General features: G+C 43.2%; 1 protein-coding gene and 1 long non-coding RNA gene across 6 annotated transcripts in view; one reads left to right on the forward strand and one right to left on the reverse strand.

Annotated features, from left to right (window-relative positions):
• Nucleotides 1-11064, reverse strand: part of LOC105724934 (uncharacterized) — a 76508-nt gene extending 65444 nt beyond the window's left edge. For all 4 annotated transcript variants that reach the window (XR_010342644.1, XR_010342641.1, XR_010342643.1 and 1 more), the window contains exons 1-2: nucleotides 10908-11064; nucleotides 7661-7814 (exon numbers count right to left, since the gene is read on the reverse strand). This is a non-coding gene — a long non-coding RNA (uncharacterized LOC105724934). The remainder of the gene's footprint in view (nucleotides 1-7660; nucleotides 7815-10907) is intronic.
• A 225-nt stretch (nucleotides 11065-11289) lies between these two features.
• BLM (BLM RecQ like helicase) overlaps nucleotides 11290-23980 on the forward strand; it is a 90574-nt gene continuing 77883 nt past the window's right edge. Inside the window, exon 1 of one of the 2 annotated variants that reach the window (XM_064376274.1) lies at nucleotides 11290-11366. The gene's annotated coding sequence lies outside the window, so the exon portion shown is untranslated. Of the gene's footprint in view, nucleotides 11367-16433; nucleotides 16583-23980 lie in introns of those variants that run through there. The other variant, XM_012463804.2, reaches the window with a different exon arrangement.

Below are 23980 nucleotides of genomic sequence, written 5' to 3' on the forward strand. Positions count from 1 at the left end.
CATCGTCACTCGAAGTCTATAGTTTATATTAAGGTTCATTCTTGGTGTTGTACAATCTATGGACAAGTGGACAAATATACAGGACATGTGTCCACCATTATAGTATCAGAGTATTTTCACTGCCCTAAAAATCTTCTGTTCTCTGCCTGTTCATCCCTCCCTGCCCTCAGTCCCTGGCAACCACTGATCTTTTGACCATCTCCAGAGTTTTGTCTTTTCCAGAATGCCACCTAGTTGGAATAATACAGAGTGTGTATCCTTTTCAGGATGGCTTCTTTCACTTAGTATTATGCATTTTTCTTCATGTCTCTTTGTGGCTTGGGAGCTCATTTCTTTTTAGTGCTGGATAATATTCCATTGTCTGAATGTGAAACTAAACCTATTCTTAATAATAGGTTAATATCAGGTAAAGTTCTTCTGGGAGACCAGATGAAAAGCCCCTGAAGCAGGGGGAAGAAGTGAGGCACTGATATGAGAGAGCAGTGACAAGGTGACTCCAAGAAAGGCCCTAGGCCCTGATTCCTGGGCTGCATGCCAGGGAAGAGCATGACCCCAGAGATGGCACTGCGTCAAGGGTGTTTTGGTTGGCAGCACCACAGGCACTCTAAGATGTCCATGCCCTTGTCTGACACTGAAGCAACAGAAAGATTCCCATGGCTCCCGGGCTGTGAACAGAAGTGGCCCAGACCTGAAGAAGGCATATGCACAGAACAGGCCACTTCTATGTGACCTATGAGGAAAGATGATAGTAAGGAACAATTGCCCTTCCTCTCATACCTTAGCACAAGGTAAGACCCTAAGAACCCACAAACCATCCAGCAAGAAGGAAAGACAGGCCCGGGCGCGGTGGCTCACGCCTGTAATCCCAGCACTTTGGGAGGCCAAGGCGGGAGGTCTGCTTGGGGCCAGGAATTTGAGACCAGCCTGGGCAATACAGTGAGACCCCAGTCTCTACAAAAGAAAACAAACCAACCTCACATATCTAAGATTAATTTGCTGTTACTCAAGCAGACTGGGAACTCAAAACACAAGTGAAGTTGTTATGTTCAAATAAATAGTTTGTTGCACACCTGATTTGGTAGACTGAGATTATGTCATTATAATAATAAAGGTCACCATTTACAAAGACTTTACTGAGAGTTACATCCATTATCTCATTTAATCTCATCTCATTTAATGGGGGTCGATTCCCTGATACTCCCTATGTTGATTCCTGTAACATGGTAGAGATGCATGCCTGAGGAAAAATCAATAATTTGCCATAGCTGGGTGCAATGGCTCACATCTATAAACCCAGCACTTTGGGAGGCCAAGGCAGGAGGATCGCTCGAGGCTAGGAGTTCAAGACCAGCCCTGGCAACATAGTGAGAACCTGTCTCTGCATAAACAATTTTTTTTAATTAGCTGGACCTGGTGGCATGTGTTTGTATTCCCAGCTACACAAGAGGCTGAGGCACACTTGAGCCTAGGAGTTCAAGACTACTGTGAGCCATGATTGTACTACTGCACTCCAGCCTGGGCAACAGAATGAGATCCTGTCTCCAAAAGTAATAACAGCAGTAATAATGTATATTTACTCTGTACCAGGTATTATACCATAAGGGCCTTATGTCACTTAATCTTCAAACTAAATTTATGAGACATGTATTACTATCTCTATTTTACAAATGTGGAAACCAAAATTCAGAATTGTAAAGTAAGGGTGGTATTTAGATTCAAATCTGGTAGAAGCTTTATTTTATGTTACTTGCAATCTGTGAAGAAAAAACTAGATCCAGGATTCTAACAGGAATTTATATAATATGATTTACAAAAATGAGTTTATTTATAATTTAAATCAACAAATTCCCTTTTATTTTCTACAACAAACATGTTAAGATTATGTGAATGATCTTCTTGGCTAAATATTGTATTCTAGGGAGACATTAAACAAGAACTTCATTGTTAACATTGTTCTATTTTATCCTTTTGTACTTATAGACATTTTCTTTCTTTCTTTTTTTTTTTGAGACGGAGTCTCGCTCTGTCACCCGGGCTGGAGTGCAGTGATGCCATGTTGGCTCACTGCAACCTCTGCCTCCTGGGTTCAAGCGATTCTTCTGCCTCAGCCTCCTCAGTAGCTGGGACTACAGGTATGCATCACCACATCTGGCTAATTTTTGTATTTTTATTACAGATGGGGTTTCACTATATTGGCCAGGCTGGTCTCGAACTCCTGACCTCAAGTGATGCACCCACCTTGGCCTCTCAAAGTCCTGGGATTACAGGTGAGAGTCACCGCACCTGGCTGAATTACACTTTTTTATTGTATGCCAAATATTGTGTATAAAAGAACCTTAAAGGTCGAAGTTAATAATATTTTCTCCTGAATGGTTGATTCTATTTTCTGTTAGCCAATGTAGCTTAAAGAGATGATAATTCTATCCAATCAGAAATTGAGCTGATTTCAGGTGAATTGCAGCTTTACTTACAGGTGGTCCACCTCTGTTTTTATCTTGAGAGTGAGACCTGTCATGTATTTGTTGCAGGCCCCTCCCTTCAGAGGGACTCCATATTCTAAACAATAAAAAAATGCAGGAGCTCTTACCCTGCCTTTCCAGCTTAGGCCTCCAGCTTAGCAGCCACTGCCCCCACCCCACCTGGAGCCCCGGCCCTCAATCTACCCCAGCACTCAGCAAATATCACATAGGAAAAAGAGCCTCTTATCTGGGCTCCTTTAGACTCTAATCTGTAACAATAGCCTGAGAGGCCATCAAAAGTTCAGTGTAAACCACACTCAATCTTTGGCCTTGACAAATGTACCCAGGGAGAAAAATGACCAACAATCCCAGCTCACCTAGCATGGGCTCTTCTGTCTCTGATCTCACTGCCCTCTCATGCTCTGATGTCTTTAAAAATATGAGTTGGGCCAGGCATGGTGGTTCATCCCTGTAATCCCAGCACTTTGGAAGGCCAAGGCAGTTCAGGACCAGCCTGGCCAACATAGTGAAACCGCATCTCTACTAAAAATACAAAATTTAGCGCCTGTAGTCCCTGCTAGTCGGGAGGCTAAGGTGGGAGAGTCACTTGAACCCGGGAGGCAGAGGTTGCAGTGAGTTGAGATGGTGCCACTGCACTCCATCCTGGATGACTGAGTGAGACTCTGTCTATAAATATATATGTGTGTGTGTGTGTGTGTGTGTGTGTGATTTGTATAATTCAGCCTGTGTGTGTGTGTGTTTGTTTTTCTGGTTGTTGTAGCAGGATTGATGACCTACTGATACCTACTATATCCTACTTGGAAGCAGAAGTTCCTTGTGTATAACACTGTGTATTTTGGGAAGAACATTGTTGTTACCACTGAATATCTCAGACTGGTTCTTACATATTCTTAGAAAACATAACAAAAGGCAGACTATGTATAACTTTAAGTTTAATTAAGATCTTTTCCCACCTACCTGGTCTCTTAACAGTGTTCTTTGTTTACTTTGCTCCTGAGTGGTTAGGAGTGTAAATATCTTACTAGCACAGTACATTGAAAATTCAATATATTTGCTATAATAGGATTTGTTCTTCCTAAGGGCTTTATAAAATAAACCTCGAGGGTTTTTTTTTGTATTTTTAAAAGTCTGGGCTGAGCACAGCTAGCTTATACTTATAATCCCAGCACTTTGGGAGGTTGAGGCAGGAGGATTGCTTGAGGCCAGGAGTTCAAGACTAACCTGGACAACACAGCAAGAGGCTCATGCCTGTAATCCCAACACTTTGGGAGGCTGACGCAGGAGGATTCCTTGAGGCCAGGAGTTCAAGACTAACCTGGAAACAGCAAGACTCTGTCTCTATAAAAGATAAAAATGTCTGTATTTAATATTATGAATAGGTAGCATTCTCACATGTTCAAATGTCAAAAAATATAAAAGGGTATACAGTCCATTATTTTTAGTTATTTATTTATTTATTTTAAACAGAGACTCACTCTGTCCTCCATGCTAGAGTGCAATGGCACCATCTCGGCTCACTGCAACCTCTGCCTCCCAGGTTCAAGCGACTCTCCCACCTCAGCCTCCCCACTAGCTGGGACTAGAGAGGCACACACCACCATGCTCAGCTAAATTTTGTATTTTTAGTAGAGATGGGATTTTGTCATGTTGGCCAGGCTGGTCTCGAACTCCTGGACTCAAGTGATCCGCCTGCCTTGGCTTCCCAAAGTGCTGGGATTACAGGCATGAGACACCACACCCAGCCACAGTTAACTATTTCTATGACTCATCCCCCCCATCCACTCCCAACAGGTATTCATGATTATTAGCTTATTTATTAGAAAAGTCTAAATGAATATGCTAGCTAACATATACCTGAATCATTTTCCCCCTTGCTTTCTACATAAACATAGCATACTATGGCTACTGTTTTGCAGTTTGCCTTTTAAGTATAAAAGGGAAGTAACTGGCCGGGCGTGGTGGCTCACGCCTGTAATCCCAGCACTTTGGGAGGCCGAGGCGGGCGGATCACGAGGTCAAGAGATCGAGACCATCCTGGTCAACATGGTGAAACCCCGTCTCTACTAAAAATACAAAAAATTAGCTGGGCATGGTGGCGCATGCCTGTAATCCTAGCTACTCAGGAGGCTGAGGCAGGAGAATTGCCTGAACCCGGGAGGCGGAGGTTGCGGTGAGCCGAGATCGCGCCATTGCACTCCAGCCTGGGTAACAAGAGCGAAACTCCGTCTCCAAAAAAAAAAAAAAAAAAAAAGGGAAGTAACTGGCTTATATGACTGCAAAGTCCAGGATGTGGCTGACAGCACAGCAGGATCCAGGGCCTCAGACAATTAATTCCAAAACCCCAGCGTCTTTCCTTCTCTTGCCTGCACTCTCCTCTCCGGTGGCTTCATCCTCACGCAGGTTCCCCTCCCAGTCCCACATCCAGAATGACATCTTCACAGTTTGGGAACTCCAGCAGAAAGGCACACCTATTACCACATTCCCAGTAAATTCTAGCCAAAGTCCTAGCGACAGCGCTCATTGGCCCAGCTGGAGTCCCAGGCACAGCTCTCCTTGGCCCAGCTGGAGTCATCAGGCCAAGCCAGTAGGATATGCTGACTGGCCAGGCTGAAGTTAAATGGCCACCCCTAGTGTTCTAGGCTTGAGAAGTTGGTCCCATATTGGCATGAGTTTCCTGGCTGGGTTGAGAAAGGTGGCTCTCCAAAGCCACGTCAGGGTGCTGTAAGTGGACAATTTTCCCTAGGCAAAGGTTACAGATGCCTACTGCAAATGTAGTGTTTTTGATGTCTTTTTTTGGGCTCTTTCATGCCTGGAAGCTGCTATTATGCCAAACACAGCTGTGGCTCAGGACACACATGGCCCTCAGAAATGGCTGCCTGGAAAATGCTCCAGGGTGGAGAGGGTCTGTTCTGTTTTCTTTGATTCTGTATTTATCTATTTAGCATCCATTAGTCACAGGACCCAACTAACAGTCAAAGTTGTTGACAGCTTTCCTACGATCTTGCTTTTGTGGGCACCCGAAAAATTCTATTACAAACCCTCCAACAAGTCCCAAGTCCAGACCTCTAACTATCCCCTTTATCTAACACAAAGCCAATACTTCTCCTGCCCTAAATTAACCCAAGGCTACATACTAGAGAACCGCTAGAGACACCCCTAATCTCCAAAGCCCCGCAGGATTATTCAAACCAGCCAGTCCCAAAATGTTTTCCTGCACTGCCTTGCCTATCCCGCTGAAACGCCAATAAAGGTTCTGGTTTAAGCCTTCCCTTCAGTCCTTTCTGCCTCCTGACCAAACCTGGTGCTTCTCCATTTGGCTCTGCATGGTGTGGTGAAAGGTTTGTGCCCCTCCTCTCAAGAAACGTGGATAAATTATTCTTTCAATGACGTTAGTCTCTCTGGCATCACTCACCTCTATGAATTAAAATCCCACAGGTATAAGTGAGGCAAGGGCTGCTGTCACTGAGTTTTCAGTCCTGGAAAACCACACTTTTTTTGATCTGTCTCTGCAAGGCTTTGGCAGTCTCTCCTCTCCATCCCCTAAATAACGCTGGCCTCTGTTCCACAGGTACCCCTCTACACGAGCAGGTGCAAATAGTAATTGTTCAGGGAAAGGGGATGCAAACTCACATGCCTCCAAGGGCACGTGAGCATCCACAGGTTGTTTCAGCCTATTGTTGGCAAGTGGGAATGTGGGCCCTGTGATAATACTAGATCTTTCTTTCTTTTCTTTCCTTCCTTTCTCTCTTCTTCCCTCGCTCCTTCCTTCCTTCTCTTCTTCTCTCCCACCCTCACTTTCTTCTTTCCTCTTTTTAAAGAAAAACTGAAAATCTATTTCTGTTTCGTTTGGGGATTTTGTGTGTGTGTAAAACGTGTCGTGTTTGATTTTTTTCCCACAGCTACTGGTTTTTTTTTTACTATTGTGGTAAAATATGTATGAAATAAACTGCCATTTTAACTTTTTTTAAGTGTATAACTCAAGGGCATTAATTATATTCAAAATGCTGTACAACCATTGCCAGTATTTCTAAATCTTTTCATCCCCCGAAATGGAAACTATGAACCCAGTAAGCAATAATCCTCATTCTTCCCTCCCTCCTACTCTCAGTTCCTGAAACCTCTAATCTGCTTTCTCTATGAATTTGCCTATTCAAAATCGTTCATATAAATGGAGTCACATAGTATTTGTTCTTCTGTGTCTGGCATATTCGATTCAGAATGCTATGGCATGTGTCAGAGCTTCACTCCTTTTCATGGCCGAATGATATTCTCCTGCATGGATATACCACTTCTTTTAGTTTGTTTGTTTGTTTGTTTGTTTGAGATGGAGTCTTGCTCTGTCATCCAGGCTGTAGTGCAGAGGTGCGATCTCAGCTCACCACAACCTCTGCCTCCCGGGTTCAAGCAATTCTCCTGCCTCAGCCTCCTGAGTAGCTGGGATTACAGGCACACACCACCACATCAGCTAATTTTTGTATATTTTTTAGTAGAGACAGGGTTTCACCATGTTGGTCAGGCTGGTCTTGAACTCCTGACCTTGTGATCTGCCTGCCTTGGCCTCCCAAAGTGCTGGGATTACAGGCGTGAGCTACTGCACCGGCCTTTTTTTTTAGATGGAGACTCACTCTGTCACCCAGGCTGGAATGCAGTGGCACGATCTCAGCTCACTACAACCTCCACCTGCCAGATTCAAGCAATTCTCCTGCTTCAGCTTCCTGAGTAACTGGGGTTACAGGCACATGCCACCACGCATGGCTAACTTTTTCTATTTTTAGTAGAGACAAGGTTTCACCATGTTGGTCAGGCTGGTCTCGAACTCTTGACTTCAAGTGATTCGCCCACCTCAGCTTCCCAAAATGCTGGGATTACAGGTGTGAGCCACCATGCCCAGCTTAGATATACTACATTTTGTTTATTCATTCATCTGTTAATGGACACTTGGGTGAAATATGTCGATTTTTACTTGTAAAAAGAAAGCACATCTTTGTTAAATTACTCCCCAGGCTACCCTTCTCTACAGGAAAAAGCAGAGGAAATCAAGCAGATTTTTCATAGCACAATGACCAAGGAAAAAGTGGACAGAGATAACACAAAGATATCAACAATCTATCAAATGAATAATGTCACTGACGTTACTTAGGCTCAACCAGTAGCACCCAAGTCAGAGGTGGGATACTCACAACTCAATAAAGGCTGACATTCAGCTGAAATTGTTGGTGTCACACAGGGCCTTAATTCTCTTATTGCTTTGGTCTTCACAAAGGCCATTTTGTGGCCTTCTCCAGTGCCAGCCATTGTGGGAGATCCTGAAGAGCACCCCGTGGAGAGCATATTCTGTAGAGGAAGACAGGCAACACAAATGCTGATTGATATTATGGGAAAACCTGGGAGGGATACAGAGGCAGATCTGGAGGATTAGGTGAGGCTTTCCAACTTCCCAACTTCTCCAACAGCTTGCAGAGAAGTTATCCTGAGACCTGAGAGATGAACAAGAGGTATGATTTGGAGGCAAAGGCCAGGAAACTGGAAAGACTGTAAAACACCTTTGAGGAAACGTCAGGAAAATGGGGATTAGGGACAGATGACACATGAGAGGAAGCAGGGACCCAATCTGAGTTTGGTCTTCACCTTGAAGGCAAATGGCAGCTGCTGGAAGGTTTCTGTTTTGTTTTTTGGGTTTTCTTTGGAGACCGATTCTCACTCTGTCGCTCAGGCTGGAGTGCAGTGGCACGATCTTGGCTCACTGCAACCTCTACCTCCCACCTGGAAGGATTCTATGGATGTGAGTGTAGGGTGGTGAAAGGTTTGTGCACTCATCTTAATCTTAAATACATGCCTTGGCCAGGCAAGGTGGCTCATGCTTGTAGTCCCAGTGCTTTCAGAGGCTGAGGCTGGCAGATCACTTAAGGCCAGGAGTTCGAAACCAGCTTGGGCAACATGGCAAAATCTCATTTCTACTAAAAATACAAAAATTAGCCAGGCATGGTGGCATGTGCCTGTGGTCCTGGCTACTGAGGAGGCTGAGGTGGGTGAATCGCTTGAGCCTGGGAGGTGGAGGTTGTACTGAGCCAAGATAGCACCACTGCACTCCGGTCTCGACAACAGAACCAGACCCTGCCTCAAAAAATAAAAATACATTTTTTAAAATTAAAAAGTGCATATCTCAATGATTACATATATAATGATTTTATATATGAATGACTTCTATATTACTTTATACGTATTAAATGTCTATATAAGATAGATATGTAATTTCCAGCACTCCGTCAAATTTCCTTGTGGAGCTTCCCCGTCTACCTCTGCCTCCAAGGGGAACCCAGTATAAACTATGTACTCTTTTATCTACCTCTTTTTGTGCTCAGCACTGTCTAAGCTTCATCTATATTGTATGTACCAGTAGTTCATTCTCCTTTTACTTTGTAATACAGAAAAAAACTGAGAAAAGCTTTGAAATGGTCTAAAAAAGATTACTGGGGCCAGGTATGGTAGCTCAACCCTGTAATCCCAGCACTTTGGGAGACCAAGGTGGGTGGATCACCTGAGATCAGAAATTCTGACCCGCCTGGCCAACATGGTGAAACTCCATCACTATTAAAGATACAAGAAATTAGCCGGGCGTGGTGGCATGTACCTGTAGTCCCAGCTGCTCGGGAAGCTGAAGCAGGAGAATCACTTGAACCCGGGAAGTGGAGGTTGCAGTGAGCTGAGATCACACCACTGCACTCCAGTCCCAGCAACAGAGCAAGACTCCGTCTCAAAAAAAAAAGATTACTGAGTGTCACTGAAAAACAAGGTGTCCAGCTGTCCAGCTTACACTTTCTAAGATGTCTGATTCTATGAGAACACTAAACCTTTTATTATCTTTGAGCTATAGAACAATTTAAAGTTTTTACAAACTATAGATACTTCTTGTCTATAGAAATGCAAATTGTTTTCAGTAGAATGCAACTGATTACTGAGCTGTGGATTTGATCAGTTCTGACAGTTTTTGTATATATTTGTAGTTATTTCATTATTCCTCATTTAACTGTGTGTATGTTACTTTGAATCTTCCACTGAATCTCTGGATTCAATCTTTCTGGATCTCTCTGGATCTTTTCTGGATCTCTCATTCATTAATGAGTTAAATAAAATCTCTAAGATTTATCTTATATCTGTATGATCATGATATTTGATATTAAAATTATTCTTCAATAGTAGCATACAGTTATATGAATAAGCCATAATGTATCTATTCATCTATTGGTGGACATTTGAGCTATTTCCCTTTGGCTATTATGAATAAAGCTGCTATGAGTCTTTTGGTGAACAAAGGCATTCACTTTTGGCGGATATGTATCTAGAAATGGGATTTCTGGGGCATAGGGTAGGGGTAAATTGAATTTTGGTAGAGACTGATATGTTTTCAAAGTGGTTGTACCATTTTATACTCCATCAACTCTGTATGAGAGTCCTATTTTTGCATTTTTGCAACTAATTGGAATTATCAGTCTGTTCATTTCAGCTATTCTTTGGTGTTTTTTTTTCGTGTGGGATATTTAATAGTATATTTTGGTTTTAATTTACCATAGAAGGTTTTCAGAAGGGAGGTAACTTGAACAGATTTTTACATTTTGGAAAATTGTTTCTGCGTATAATGTGGAGAACGATTCTTTGTATACCAAAGTTCATAGCAGCATTATTCACAATAGAATAGCCAAAAGATGGAAATAACCAAGCATCCATTTATATGGATCAGTGGATAAACAAAGTGTAGTAAACATGTATGAGATGGAATATTATTCAGCCTCAAGAAGGAAGGAAATTCTGATACATGCTACAACATGGCTGCTCCTTGAAGACATGATGCAAAGTGAAATAAGCCAATCAGAAAAGAGCAATTAGTGTATGATTCAATTTATATGAGGTACCTAGCATTCACAGATAGAAATCGCAATAGTGGCTATCACGGGTTGTGAGAAGCGGGTAATGGAGAGTGACTGTGTAATAGGCAGATTTTCTATTTGGGATAATGAAAAAGTTCTGGAGATGGCTAGTGGTGATGGTTTCACAGTGTGAATGTACTTAATGCCAATGAACTGTACACTTAAAAATGGTGAATTTTATGTTAGATACATTTTACCACACACCCAAAGAGGAAAGAAGAAAGACAGGGAGCGTGGGAGGGAAGGAAGCAGAGAGGGAAGAGAGGAATAAAGTAAAGAAAGTAAGATCTGGCATCACAGGACCCATATTCCCGCGTGGCAGCAACAGACTGAAACAGAAGCATGGCTTCTTACGTGCCCCTGGAGGCATCTGAGTGTGCGTTCCCTTTCCCAGGTCAAGGACAATTTGCACCTGCTCGCGTAGAGGGGTACGTGTGGAACAGAGGCCAGCGGTGTTAAGGGGATGGAGAGGAGAGACCGCCAAAACCTCGCAGACACTGACCGTCGGAGCCAAGAGACGGGGTGCAGAGACCTGGCTTGGCCTGTGGGAACTGGCAAGTCTCAGCTCTCAAACTCCGGGGCTTTTCAACCCCGCCACAGCCAATGTCCAGCTGCCTACTTCCTGCAAAGCCTTCACCGCCTCTAAACACCAAAAACAAAGAAGTAACTAACGCCGGAAGCCCGGGAAGTCACGGTAGTCACCTGACTCTCCCTTAAGGACTCTCATTGGGCTTTGGAGATTCGTGCCCCTCCCGGCTCCGTACGGAGACCCGCCCCAACAGCCTGCGGGGGGCGGGAACAGATGTCAGACGGCGACGGTATTGGTTGGCTTCCCCTGGAAGCAGCCAATTGGAATAGGCAGGCTTCAGGCGCGAAGCGAGTGAGCTTTCGGCGCGGAGTCCGAGATCCCGCCGCGGGGAGTTTGGATCCTGGTTCCGCCCGCTCGGAGTCTGCGTGCAAGGTGAGTGCCGCCCGCGAACTACGGGTCGGTCTCCTTGGACCTAGCCCGGCTCTCGGCGGCCCGGCCCGAAGCTGGAGGCCGCGCGTGTTCTTCCGTTTACCACATTGGTTCACCTTGGCCCTCTGAGTCCTCTAGTTTGGAAAGCATCCTGGGAGCACAGCAGAGACACAAACACGTTCCCAGATGGGGAAACCGAGGCCGAGGGCGGGGGCGAACTTTGCCACGGTCGCCTACAGCGTCGGGGACCGAGCACGGGCTAGGACCCGGCCTGTTCTTGCCCATGTACCCCAGTGCTTAACATGATGCCCCGCCCTGTGGAATCCCAGCCCAGACCTCGGGCGCTACCTCCGTGTCCCTCCTGAGGGACAGCAAAAGTACCTTGTAGTTTTTCTATGGCTTCCATAATTACGAGCTGGGCTACACTTGTGTTTAAATGTCGACGGCGTGCCATGTTCCTGGCACCCATAATCTTACAACTGTAGCTTCACAATATCCCAGCAAAGCGAAGTGGTTAAGAATACTGCAGCAAGGCCGGGCGTAGTGGCTCACGCCTGTAATCCAAGCACTTTGGAGGCCAAGGCGGGCGGATCACCTGCGGTTGGGAGTTCAAGACCAGCCTGACCCACATGGTGAAACCCCGTCTTTAAAAAAGAAGAAGAAGAAGAAAAAAAAAGAATACTGCAGCAGATCACCTGAGTTCGAATTCTGGCTCCTTCACGTTTCAGCTATATGTCTGCTGCACGTTACTGAAGCACTAAGTGTCTTGGTTTTCATCTGTTATATGGGGGAATGGTCTCTTCTACTTCCTGGCGTTTTTGTTAGGATTAAACTACTTAACGTATGCAGTAAGAAATGCTTCGAAATCTACCTGTTAAATAGCACACAGTAAGGATTTTGTTATCATTGCTCAGAGAGGCGGATGAATTGTCCCCATTTTAGACTTGGAGAATCTGAAGCACAAACAGGTGTCTGTATAGAAAGTGCATTTGGTGATTAAGCGCTAGAGACAGAGAATTTGAACTAAGAGCTGCCTTACTTTAAAGCATGTCCCACAACATCAGGCTTTCTCCTATACCCCTCCCCTGCCCTTTAGTCACACAGAACTTGAGCTACCTCATGGCGTGAGATGGAGCAGGTACCTGACAGCTCCTTATGCCACCAGTGCTGATAAAGAACCCTTCTGTGTCACTGTCAAGATTAAGGGACAGGAATTCGAGAGACTGCATGAGAGATCACAAGGTGGAGAAGAGGGTAGGCAAAAGTCTTCTGTTTGGGGAATAGTAAATAGAATTAATCAAATCAACATTTTGTTAGCTGGGCTGCTTATACTGTCAGAAAGTAGCTTATAATCTACTAGGAGGAAATGAACTTTTTGGGTCCTTTGTTACTATCAATGCCATTCACCATGGTAGGTACCTTATACATATAGTTTACAGTCCTATTAGTAACCTGGAGAGGTAGTTGTTTCCTTCATTTTACTGATGAGGAAACCAAGAGTTAAAAAATTAGACAAAGACTATACTGTTAGTAAAACAATATCATGCTGGGGAATTCTACACATACACTTTAGGACCGTTGGTATTACCTACAAGCAGGAAGGGAAGGGAAAAAGGTCAAGGGAATGAGGGATATTTTATTTGTTTTGATTTTTAAATTTTTATCTGTTTTTTCTTTTTTCATAGTCATTCCTGGAATGAGTGAGATTTTAAATATATCTAAAGTGAGGCCGGGTGCAGTGGCTCACACCTTTAATTCCAGCACTTTGGGAGGCTGAGGCAGGCAGATCACTTAAGGCCAGGAGTTCGAGACTTGCCTGACCAACATGGCGAAATCCCCTCTTTACAGTAAATACAGCAATTAGCCAGGAGTAGTGGTGTGTGCCTGTGGTTCTAGCTGCTGGGGAGGCTGAGGCACGAGAATCGCTTGAACCCAGGAGGCTGCAGTGAGCCAAGATTGCACCACAGCACTCTAGCCTGAGTGACAGAGTGAAACTCTGTCAATCAGTCTTTCTGAAATGTTTTATGCCTTTAAAAGAGAGAGAATAGGGCTGAATTAACTTTTTAAATTTGGTTGGTGAGTACATGGGTATAATTCTATTTTCTGTATCTTTATGTAAGAAACATTAAAAATTAAAATATATACATGTATCTTTTAATTTATATATATATGGGTTTTTTTTCTAAGAGAAAAATGGATAGAATAAAGAGGTCCAAGATAATTGCAGAATAATCCTAGTTCAGGGCTGAAAGCCCCTGAGAGTGTTCATTACCTGCAGGATGAAATCTAAACTCCTTAGCATGATAGTGGAGGCCTTTGAGCATTCTGCTTCTCTAACACACACTATCCTATTGCAGCCTTTCTATCAATAGTTCATAGACTACTCTTCTTCACAACCTCAGTCCTGTCTGTAAAGTTCCACTTGCCCTTCAAGATCCAATTCATTGTTCTTTGAAAAGCTTCTCAATCATTTGCCTGTTTTTCCTTAATCTGGGAAGCCATGAAAAGACTTTATTGTCAGACTTAATCTCATGGTAAGTCTGTAATTATTTGTTGACATGTCTATTTTCTGCTAGTCTATAAGCTCCTTGAAGGCAGTCATAATGTCTTGCCCATCTCTGTACTTCAGTGCCTCCCATGATGCCTGGCACAGAGTAGTCATTGTGTAAATTTCAGCTGAATGAAAAATACAAGTCGAAGACAGAGAGTGGAAGTCCTTGGAGTTATGACATATGGACTTTGTTCTCTGGAATGACAGGGAACTATTGAGTTTACTTTGTTTAAAAATACGTGTATCTTATTGAAACATATTCCCAATGTCAAGAAAAAAATTCCAGTCATCCTATCTTTCAAACCCTTGAACTATTTTTATTTCCCATGTGTCCTTTCCAAATTTCAGCTACGAAATTAGTTATACAGATTTAGCTATACAGATTTCTTAGGTAGCTATAGCCTTAATGTATTCATAACTTAGGTTTTTCTTTTTTAACCTGCCACTTAAGAATTTTTTTTCTTTTCTTTTCTTTTCTTTTTTTTTTGAGACAGGGTCTCGCTGCAGCTTCATCCTCCTGGGCTCAAGTGATCCTCTCACCTCAGCTGGGAATACAGGAGTGTACCACCACACCTGGCTAATTTTTGTATTTATTGTATAGATGGGCTTTTGATTTTTTGTAGAGATAGGGTTTCACCATGTTACCCAGGCTGATCTCAAACTCATCGGCTTAAGCAATTTGCCCATGTTGACTTCTCAAAGTACTGGGATTACTTGTGTGAACCACCGTGCCTGGCCTGCTTTTTTCAATATGAAATTATTTATTGGCTGGGATCTGTGTTTCATGCCTATGATCCCAGCACTTTGGGAGGCCAAGGCCTCCCTAGGGGATTGCTTCAGCCCAGGAGTTCAAGACTAGCCTGGGCAACATGGTGAAACCCTGTCTCTACCAAAAAATAAAATAAAAATCTAAATGATTTTTATTTTTATTTTTTATTTATTTTGTTTTATTTATTTATTTTTTTTTTTTTTGAGACAGAGTTTCACTCTTGTTACCCAGGCTGGAGTACAATAGCACGATCTCGGCTCACCGCAACCTCCGCCTCCTGGATTCAGGCAATTCTCCTGCCTCAGCCTCCTGAGTAGCTGGGATTACAGGCACGCGCCACCATGCCCAGCTAATTTTTTTTTGTATTTTTAGTAGAGACGGGGTTTCACCATGTTGACCAGGATGGTCTCGATCTCTTGACCTCGTGATCCACCCACCTCGGCCTCCCAAAGTGCTGGGATTACAGGCATGAGCCACTGCGCCCGGCCCGATTTTTTTTTTTTTTTTTGAGACGGCTTCTCACTCTGTCATCCAGGCTGGAGTGCAGTGGCGCTATCCTGTCTCACTGCAGCCTCTGCCCCCTGAGTTCAAGTGATTCTATTGCCTCAGCCTCCTGAGTAACTGGGATTTCAGGTGCATGCCATCACGCCAGGCTAATTTTTGTATTTTTAGTAGAGACGGGGTTTCACTATGTTGGCTAGGCTGGTCTTGAACTCCTGACCTCAGATGATCCACCTGCCTCAGTCTCCCAAAGTGCTAGAATTACAGGTGTGAGCCACCATGCCTGGCTGCTTGTCATGTATGGTATAAATTTTCACAATATTCCTCTCTCTTTGGTTTACTAGATATGAAATGATGCTCCATGTTATTATTAGAAAAATTAGACATTGTTTTCATAAGTTTACTTAGTGTCTGTATATTCTGGTGATCTATTGTGTTTATATTCCCTGAACATTGGTTCACTGAAACTGGATGTTCTTTATATGTTTTAAATATTAATCCTTAACTTGTTATTCATTGCTAATTTTTCTTTCCTTTTTATTTTATTTTTTTTTTTTGAGATGTCTTGCTCTGTTGCCCAGGCTGGAGTGCAGTGGCGCGATCTCCGCTCACTGCAACCTCCACCTCCCAGGTTCAAGCAATCCTGCTGCCTCAGCCTCCTGGGTAGCTGAGATTACAGGCACCCGTTGCCATGCCCAGCTAATTTTTGTATTTTTGATACGGATAAGGTTTTACCATGTCAGGCTGGTCTCAAACTCCTAACCTGACATGCTCTACCCACCTCAGCCTCCCAAAGTGCTGGGATTACAGGTGTGAACCACTGCACCCAGCCTAATTTTTCTTTTAAAAATATTTTAATATGAGAACCAAGACACATTTGTAAAAATATACATAATTTGGCTAGGTGCATTGGTTCACACTTGTAATCCCAGCACTTTAGGAGGCTGAGGCAGGTGGATCATTTAAGGCCAGGAGTTTGAGACTAGCCTGGACAGCATGGTGAAACCCCATCCATACTAAAATACAAGAATTAGCTGTGCGTGGTGGTGCATGTCTGTAATCCCAGCTACCCAGGAAGCTGAGGCAGAAGAATGGCTTGAACCTGGACAGCAGAGGTTGCAGTGAGCTGAGATCATGCAACTGCACTCCAGCCTGGGCAACAGAGTGAGACTCTGTCTCAAAAAAATAAAACAGAAAAAAAAAAGACATAATTTAAAGAATAGTTACAAAGAAATTACAAAGTTTAATTATTAACAATTGTACTGTATCAATAGTAAACATGAAGACTAATTTTAAAATTATAGTTACACGTTACCATCTTCCAGATCAAGAAAGGTAGAATATTACCAGGACCTCAGAAGTATACCTTCCTCATCATACCTCCTCCCTGTGTTAGAGGTAACTATTGTCCCAATTATTTTATGTATTTATTTTTTGAGACAGAGCCTTACTCTGTCACTCAGGCTGGAGTGCAATGGCATGATCTCGGCTTACTGCAACCTCCACCTCCTCGGTTCAAGTGATTCTCCTGCCTCAGCCTCCTGAGTAGCTGGGACTACAGGCGCTGCCACCGCAAATGGCTAACTTTTGTATTTTTAATAGAGACGGCATTTCACCATGTTGATCAGGCTGGTCTCGAACTCCTGACCTTGTGATCCACCTGCCTCAACCTCCCAAAGTGTTGGGATTACAGGCATGAGCCACCACACCTGGCCTTATTTTATTTTATTTTTTGAGACAGCATTTTGCTCTTGTTGCCTGCCCTAAAGTGCAGTGGTGCGATCTTGGCTCACTGCAACCTCTGCCTCCCAGGTTCAAGCGATTCTCCTACCTCAGTCTCCTGAGTAGCTGGGATTATAGGCACCTGCCACCACGCCCAGCTAATATTTTGTATTTTTAGTAGAGATGGGGTTTCACATGTTGGCCAGGCTGGTCTCAAACTCCTGACCTCAGGTGATCCTCCCTCCTTGGCCTGCCAACATGCTGTAATTACAGCCATGAGCCACTGCACCCAGCCCTATTGTCCCAATTTTTGTGATAATACTTCTCTTGTCTTCATAGTTTGCCCTGAGGTATGCATCCATAAATAATACAGTTCAGTTTTGTCTGGTTTTGAGCTCTATAAATGAGATGATACTATATGCATTCTACTGTGTCTTTCTAGTTTGCATCATTATGTTTGTGAGATTTTTCCATGTTGTAGATATAATTTTTCTTTTTTTTTTTAATTTAAAAGTAATTTTGGCTGGGCATGGTAGCTCACTTCTGTAATCCCAGCACTTTGGGAGGCTGAGGAAGAAAGATCTCTTGAGGCCAGGAGTTCGAGACCAGCCTGGCAACAATGGGAGACTTGTCTCTACAAAAAATAAAAAAAAATTAGTTGAGCATGATGATATGCACCTGTAGTTCCAGATTCTCAGAGTCTGATGCGGGAGGATCACTTGAGCCTGGGAGTTTGAGGCTTCAGTGAACTGTAATTGCACCACTGCATTCTAGCCTGGGAGAGCAAGGCCTTGTCTCTAAAAAAATTTTTTTTAAGTTGTTTTTCTTAACCTTTTAACAGAGTTTTACATGTATAGTAGCAATAGCCACAAGGTTGTACAGCAGATCTCTAGAATGCATTCATTTTGCATTACTGAAACTTTATACTTTTTGATTAACAACTCCCTGTTTCCTGAAAGCCCCTGCCCTGGAAACCACTGTGTCCGTCTTCTCTTCTATGAGTTTGACTATTTTAGATACCTCATTGCAGTGGGATCGTGCGGTATTTGTCCTCCTGGGACTGGCTTATTTCACCTTGTGTAATGGCTTCAAGATTCATCTGTATCATCTCATGTTGCAGGATTTTCTTTTTTAAAAAATTTTTATTATTTAATTTTATTGTATTTTATTATTTTTCAGACAGGGTTTTGCTCAGCTGTCCAGGCTGGAGTGCAGTGGAATCATCATAGCTCACTGCAGCCTTGAACTCCTTTCCTGGGCTCAAGTGATCCTCCTGCCTCAGCCTCCCGAGAAGCTGAGACCACAGGAGTGCACCACCATGAATGGCTAACTTTTTAATTTTTTGTAGATACTGGGTCTCGCTGTGTTGCCTAGGCTGGTCTCAAACTCCTGGACTCAAGCTTCCCACCTTGTCCTCCCAAAGTGCTGGGATTACAAGCATGAGCCACAGCGCCTAGTTGATTTTTTTCTTTTTAAAGGCTGAATATTTCATTCTTTTGTGTATACCTCTGCAAAGAAAACTCCATTTCCTCTCTACTCTGTACCTACCTAATAATTCTTCACCTCTGTCACCAAATGTGTGGTGGATTTTTCCCCACAATAGTTCAGTTCTTTAGCAGACACTAGGTGTCCTACGTTTAGCTCAATTCTGATACTAACTGCCAGGAGTTAGTGCAGTCCTCCCTGTCCACCCCTACTCCAGACCTCCCACTTAAGACTGCAGTCACAAATGGTAAGTGTTCCATATTCAGCTCACAAAACAGTTTCTTTACTGGATTATCAGCTTATTGTAAAAGGATACAACTCAGAAGCAGCCAGTAGGAAGAGATATACAGTGCAAGGTATGCGGGAAGGGGCATGGTGCTTCCAGGCCCTCTCCAGGCACACCAGCCTCCCACCATCTCTGCATGTTCTCACCAACCCAGGAGCCCCCGAGCCTCATCCTTCTGGGTTTTTATGTAGGCGTCCTTACCCAGACATGATTGATTAAATAATTGGCCATTGGCAATTAAGTCAATCTCCAGCCCCTTTGTCCTGCCCGGAGGAAGTTTGGTTTGGTTTGATTTGGTTTGGTTGTTTTGAGATGGAGTCTCACCTGTTGCCGAGGCTGGAATGCAGTGGTGTGATCTTGGCTCACTGCAACCTCTGCCTGCTGGGTTCAAGAGATTATCATGCCTCAGCCTCCTGAGTAGCTGGGATTACAGGTGTGCACCATCACATCTGGCTAATTTTTTATTTTTAGTAGAGATGGGGTTTCGCCATGTTGGTCAGGCTGGCCTGGAACTCCTGACCTCAGGTGATCCTCTCACCTTGGCCTCCCAAAGCGCTTGTCTACAGGGAATACAGGCATGAGCCCCTGCACCCAGCCAATTTTGTATTCTTTAACAAATCTCTCCCTACCCCATGCCCTCCACCCTTCCCAGCCTCTATTGTCCTCTGTTCTACTTTTTACTTCTGTGAGAGCAACATTTTTTAGGTTCCACATATGAGTGAGAGCATGTGGTATTTAACTTTTCGTTCTTTATTCCACTTAATGTCTTCAGGTTCTATGTTGCTGTGAATAACAGGATTTCATTTTTTTTTCACCTTCAACTGTCTTGATAGAGTTATAAGAATTTCATTTTTTTAAATGGCTGAATAGTATTCTGTTGTGTGTATGTACTTCATCGCTTGTTGAACAACTTGGTTGATTCCATGTCTTCGCTATTGTGAATAGTGCTGCAATAAGCATGGGAGTGCAAATGTCTCTTTGATATACTGACATCTTTTCCTTTGCAGAAGCACTCAGTAGTGAGATTGCTGAATCATATGGTAGGTCTATTTGTAGTTGTTGGAGGAACTTCTGTACGATTCTCCATAGTGGCTGTACTAGTTTACATTCCCACCAGCAGTGGAAGTGTAAGAGTTCTCTTTTCTCTTCATCCTCACCAGCATTTCTTATTTTCTGTCTTTTTTATAATAGCTATCCTAACGCAGGTAGGATGATACCTCGTTTTTTTTTATTGTTTTTTTTCTTTAATTTAAAAAATTTTTTGTAGAGACGGAGTCTTGCTGTGTTGTCCAGGCTGGTCCTGAACTCCTGGCCTCAAATGATCCTCCCACCTCAGCCTCCTAAAGTGCTAGGATTCAAGGCATGAGCCCCTGTGCCTGGCTCTAATTGTGGTTTTGATTTGTACTATTTTTAAAAAATCTTCTATTATGAATTATTGTATGTTATATTTCATAGACATAACTTGTACGTGAATGAGCTAATATAGCAGGCTGAAACTGTTACCTTCAGAAAAGCCTCCTTGCAAAATTGGTCCCTGGTTGTGTCTGGGAACTTGGCTTTTGAAACCTTGTCTACATTAATCAGGTTGTTTTGCCCTCTGTAGCCACTAATACCTGTTTCCTTGTTGGAGTCTGAAGTTTTGGTGGGAGGAAGGTGCCTAAGTGAACAGCTCCCAATAAGAACCCTAGATTCTGAGTCTCTAACAGCTACTTTTGGGTAGAAACATTGCATACACATAGCTGCATTTTCACCGAGAGAGCATGTACTTTCTCAGGAGTTAGAGAGCATTGGAAGCCTACATGTGAATTCCTACAGATGCTACCTGATGTTTTTTTTTTTTCCCTTGCTGATCTGGCTGTGTATCCTTAAAGTGTTGATATAATAAATGTTAGCCGTGAATACAGCTGTACGTTGAGTCCCATGAGTTCTAGCAAAGTATTGAACTTAGCTATTAAATTCCTCCAGAAAAAAAAAGCTGGAATTTTGATTAGAAAGCATGAAGTTATAGATCAATTTGGAGAGAAGTAGCATCTCAATATTGTCTTCCAATGTGAATATGGTTCATATGATTGTTTCTTCCCTCCTTGACTTCTCTTAATTACTTACAATTTTCTTTTCTTTTTTTTGAGACAGGATCTTGCTGTGTCACCCAGGCTAGAATGAGTGGTGAAGTAACAGCTTACAATCAACCTCCCGGGCTCAGGTGATCCTCCCACCTCAGCCTCCTAAGTAGCTGGCACTATAGGCATGTGCCACCATGACCAACTAATTTTTGTATTTTTGTAGAGACAGGGTTTTGCTGTGTTGCCCAGCCTGCTCTGAAACTCCTGAGCTCAAGTGATCCTCCTACCTTGGCCTCCCAAAGTGCTGGGATTATGGGCATGAGCCACTGTGCCTGGCCCAATTTTCTGAATAGATGTCATGGACATAGTTTGTTAGATGTAATTTTGGGTATTTAGTTTTTTTTTTTGGCGGGGGAAGGGTCTCACTCTGTTGCCCAGACTAGAGAGCAGTGGCACGATCTCAGCTCACCACAACCCCTGCCTCCCAGGCTTAAATGATTTTCCTTCCTTAGCCTCCCAAGTAGCTGGGATTATAGACATGTGCTTCTACCACCCTGCTAATTTTTGTATTTTTAGTAGAGACAGGGTTTCACTATGTTGGCCAGGTTGGTCTTGAACTCCTGACCTCAAGTGATCCATCTGCCTTGGCCTCCCAAAGTGCTAGGATTACAGGCATGAGCCACCATGCCTGGCTGGGTATTTAAATTTTTTTATATAATCGTAAATAAGTTTTCTGACATTTTCTTTTTTGTTTGTTTGTGATATAGAAAAACAATTTATTTTTGTATATTGACCTTGTCTCCAGCAGTCTTTCTAAACTCACTGTATTAGTTTTCTAGAGCTGCTGTAATAAATTACCATTAACTTAGTGGCTTAAAACAACATAGAGGCCGAGAACGGTGGCTCATGCCTGTAATTCCAGCACTTCAGGAGACCAAGATAGGAGGATCACTGGAGCCCAGAATTTCGAGACCAGCCTGGGCAACACAGTGAGCCCCATCTCTGTTTAAAAATAACAACACAAGGTGGCTTACACCTGTAATCCCAGCACTTTGGGAGGCTGACGCGGGTGGATCACCTGAGGTCAGGAGTTTGAGACCAGCCTGCCAGCATGCCAAAACCCTGTCTACTAAATATACAAAAATTAGCCAGGCATGGTGGCACACACCTGTAATCCTAGCTCCTCAAGAGGCTGAAGCAGGAGAATCACTTGAGCCCAGGAGACAGAGGTTGCAGTGAGCCGAGATCGCGCCATTGCACTCCAGCCTGGGCAACATGAGTGAAACTCTCAAAAAATAAAAATAAATAAAAACAAATAAAATAAAAACAACAACATAGATTTATTATCTTACAGTTTTGTAGTTCAGACGTCTGAATGGGTTTCTTTAGGCTAAAGTCAAGGTGTTGGCAGGCTGAGTTCCTTTCTGGAGGCTCTAGGGCAGAATCCATTTCCTTCCCCTATTCAGCTTTTTATTTCTTGTGAGACAGAGCCTCACTCTGTCGCCCAGGATGGAGTGCAGTGGCTCAATCTCAGCTCACTGCAACCTCCGCCTCCCAGGTTCAAGTGATTCTCCTGCCTCAGACTCCCAAGTAGCCTAGACGCTTTTCAGCTTTTGGAGACTATTCATATTCCTTGACTCTTGGCTTTCCTCCTCTGTTATCAAAGCTAGCAACTTTGAGTCCTCCTCAAGTTGCCATCTCTCTGATGTCATCTTATTTCCACTTCCACTTAAAAAGACACTTGTGGGCCGGGCGTGGTGGCTCACGCCTATAATCCCAGCACTTTGGGAGGCCGAGATGGGTGGATTACGAGGTCAAGAGATCGAGACCATCCTGGTCAACATGGTGAAACCCCGTCTCTACTAAAAATACAAAAATTAGCTGGGCATGGTGGCGCATGCCTGTAGTCCCAGCTACTCGGGAGACTGAGGCAGGAGAATTGCTTGAACCCAGGAGACGGAGGTTGCGGTGAGCCAAGATCGCGCCCTTGCACTCCAGCCTGGGTAACAAGAGCGAAACTCCGTCTCAAAAAAAAAAAAAAGACACTTGTGATTACATTGGGTCCATCTGGTTAGTCCAGGATAATCTTCCTATTTTAAGGCCAGTTTATCAGCAGTCTTAATTCCATTTGATGGTAATTCACCTTTATCATGTAATCAAGCATATTCACATCCAAGGATCAGGATATAGACATCTTTGGATGGGTGTGGGAGACGGTGATAGTGGTGGTGGTCACATTATTCTGCCTACTGCAGTCACTTAAGAATTTTTTTTTTTTTTTTGTATTCTTAGTAGAGACAGGGTTTCACTATGTTGGCTAGGCTGGTCTCAAACTCCTGACCTCAGGTGATCTGCCCACCTCAGTCTCCCAAGTGCTGGGATTACAGTCATGAGGTATCACACCTGACTAATTAATACTTCTTAATAATGGTATTTTTTCTCTCTCTTTCTCCCTCCTTCCCTCTCTTCTCTTTCTCTCTCTCTCTCTGTCTCTCTCTCTCTTTCTCTCTCTCTCTCTCTCTCTCACACACACACACACATACACACACAAACAGAATAAAGCCAGTATTTTATCTAATAGGAAAATACTAGAGGCATTTTTACTAAGATTGAGAAAAAGGCAAAAATACTCACCAATTCCACTTGTATTTAACATTGTTCTGGGGACTTAGCCAGTGCAGTTAGATAAATCAATTACAGGCACAAGATTTGGAAAATAAAAAATAATACTGCCCCTACTTGGAGATGATATGGGAGTGTATCTGGAATGCTGCAGAAAATCAATAATGAAATTAACTCAAACAAAAAAGGAATTTTATAAGAATATACAAAAATCAGTAGTCTTCATATACACAAGTAACAAGTTTGAATATATAATGGAGAGTAAAATCCCATTTACAGCAACAAGAAAAAGAGAAAATATTTAGGAATTTAAAAACATGTAAAACCTAAGTGAAAGAATCTTTAAAACACTTCTAAATAACACAAAAGTAGCCTTAAACAAATGAAAAGAAATTGTTTGTTGGTGGGGTGAGGTGGCTCAAGCCTGTCATCCTAGTACTGTCAGAGGCCAAGGTGGGTGGATCACGAGGTCAAGAAATCAAGACCATCCTGGCCAACATGGTGAAACCCTGTCTCTACAAAAATATAAAAATTAGCCAGGCATGGTGGTACGCATCTGTAATTCCAGGTACTTGGGAGGCTGAGGCAGGAGAATTACTCAAAGCCAGAAAGCAGAGG

The sequence above is a fragment of the Aotus nancymaae genome, unplaced genomic scaffold (assembly GCF_030222135.1).
Source record: "Aotus nancymaae isolate 86718 unplaced genomic scaffold, 86718_ANA_hifiasm-v0.15.2.pri h1tg000014l, whole genome shotgun sequence".
Taxonomy (NCBI): Eukaryota; Metazoa; Chordata; class Mammalia; order Primates; family Aotidae; genus Aotus; species Aotus nancymaae.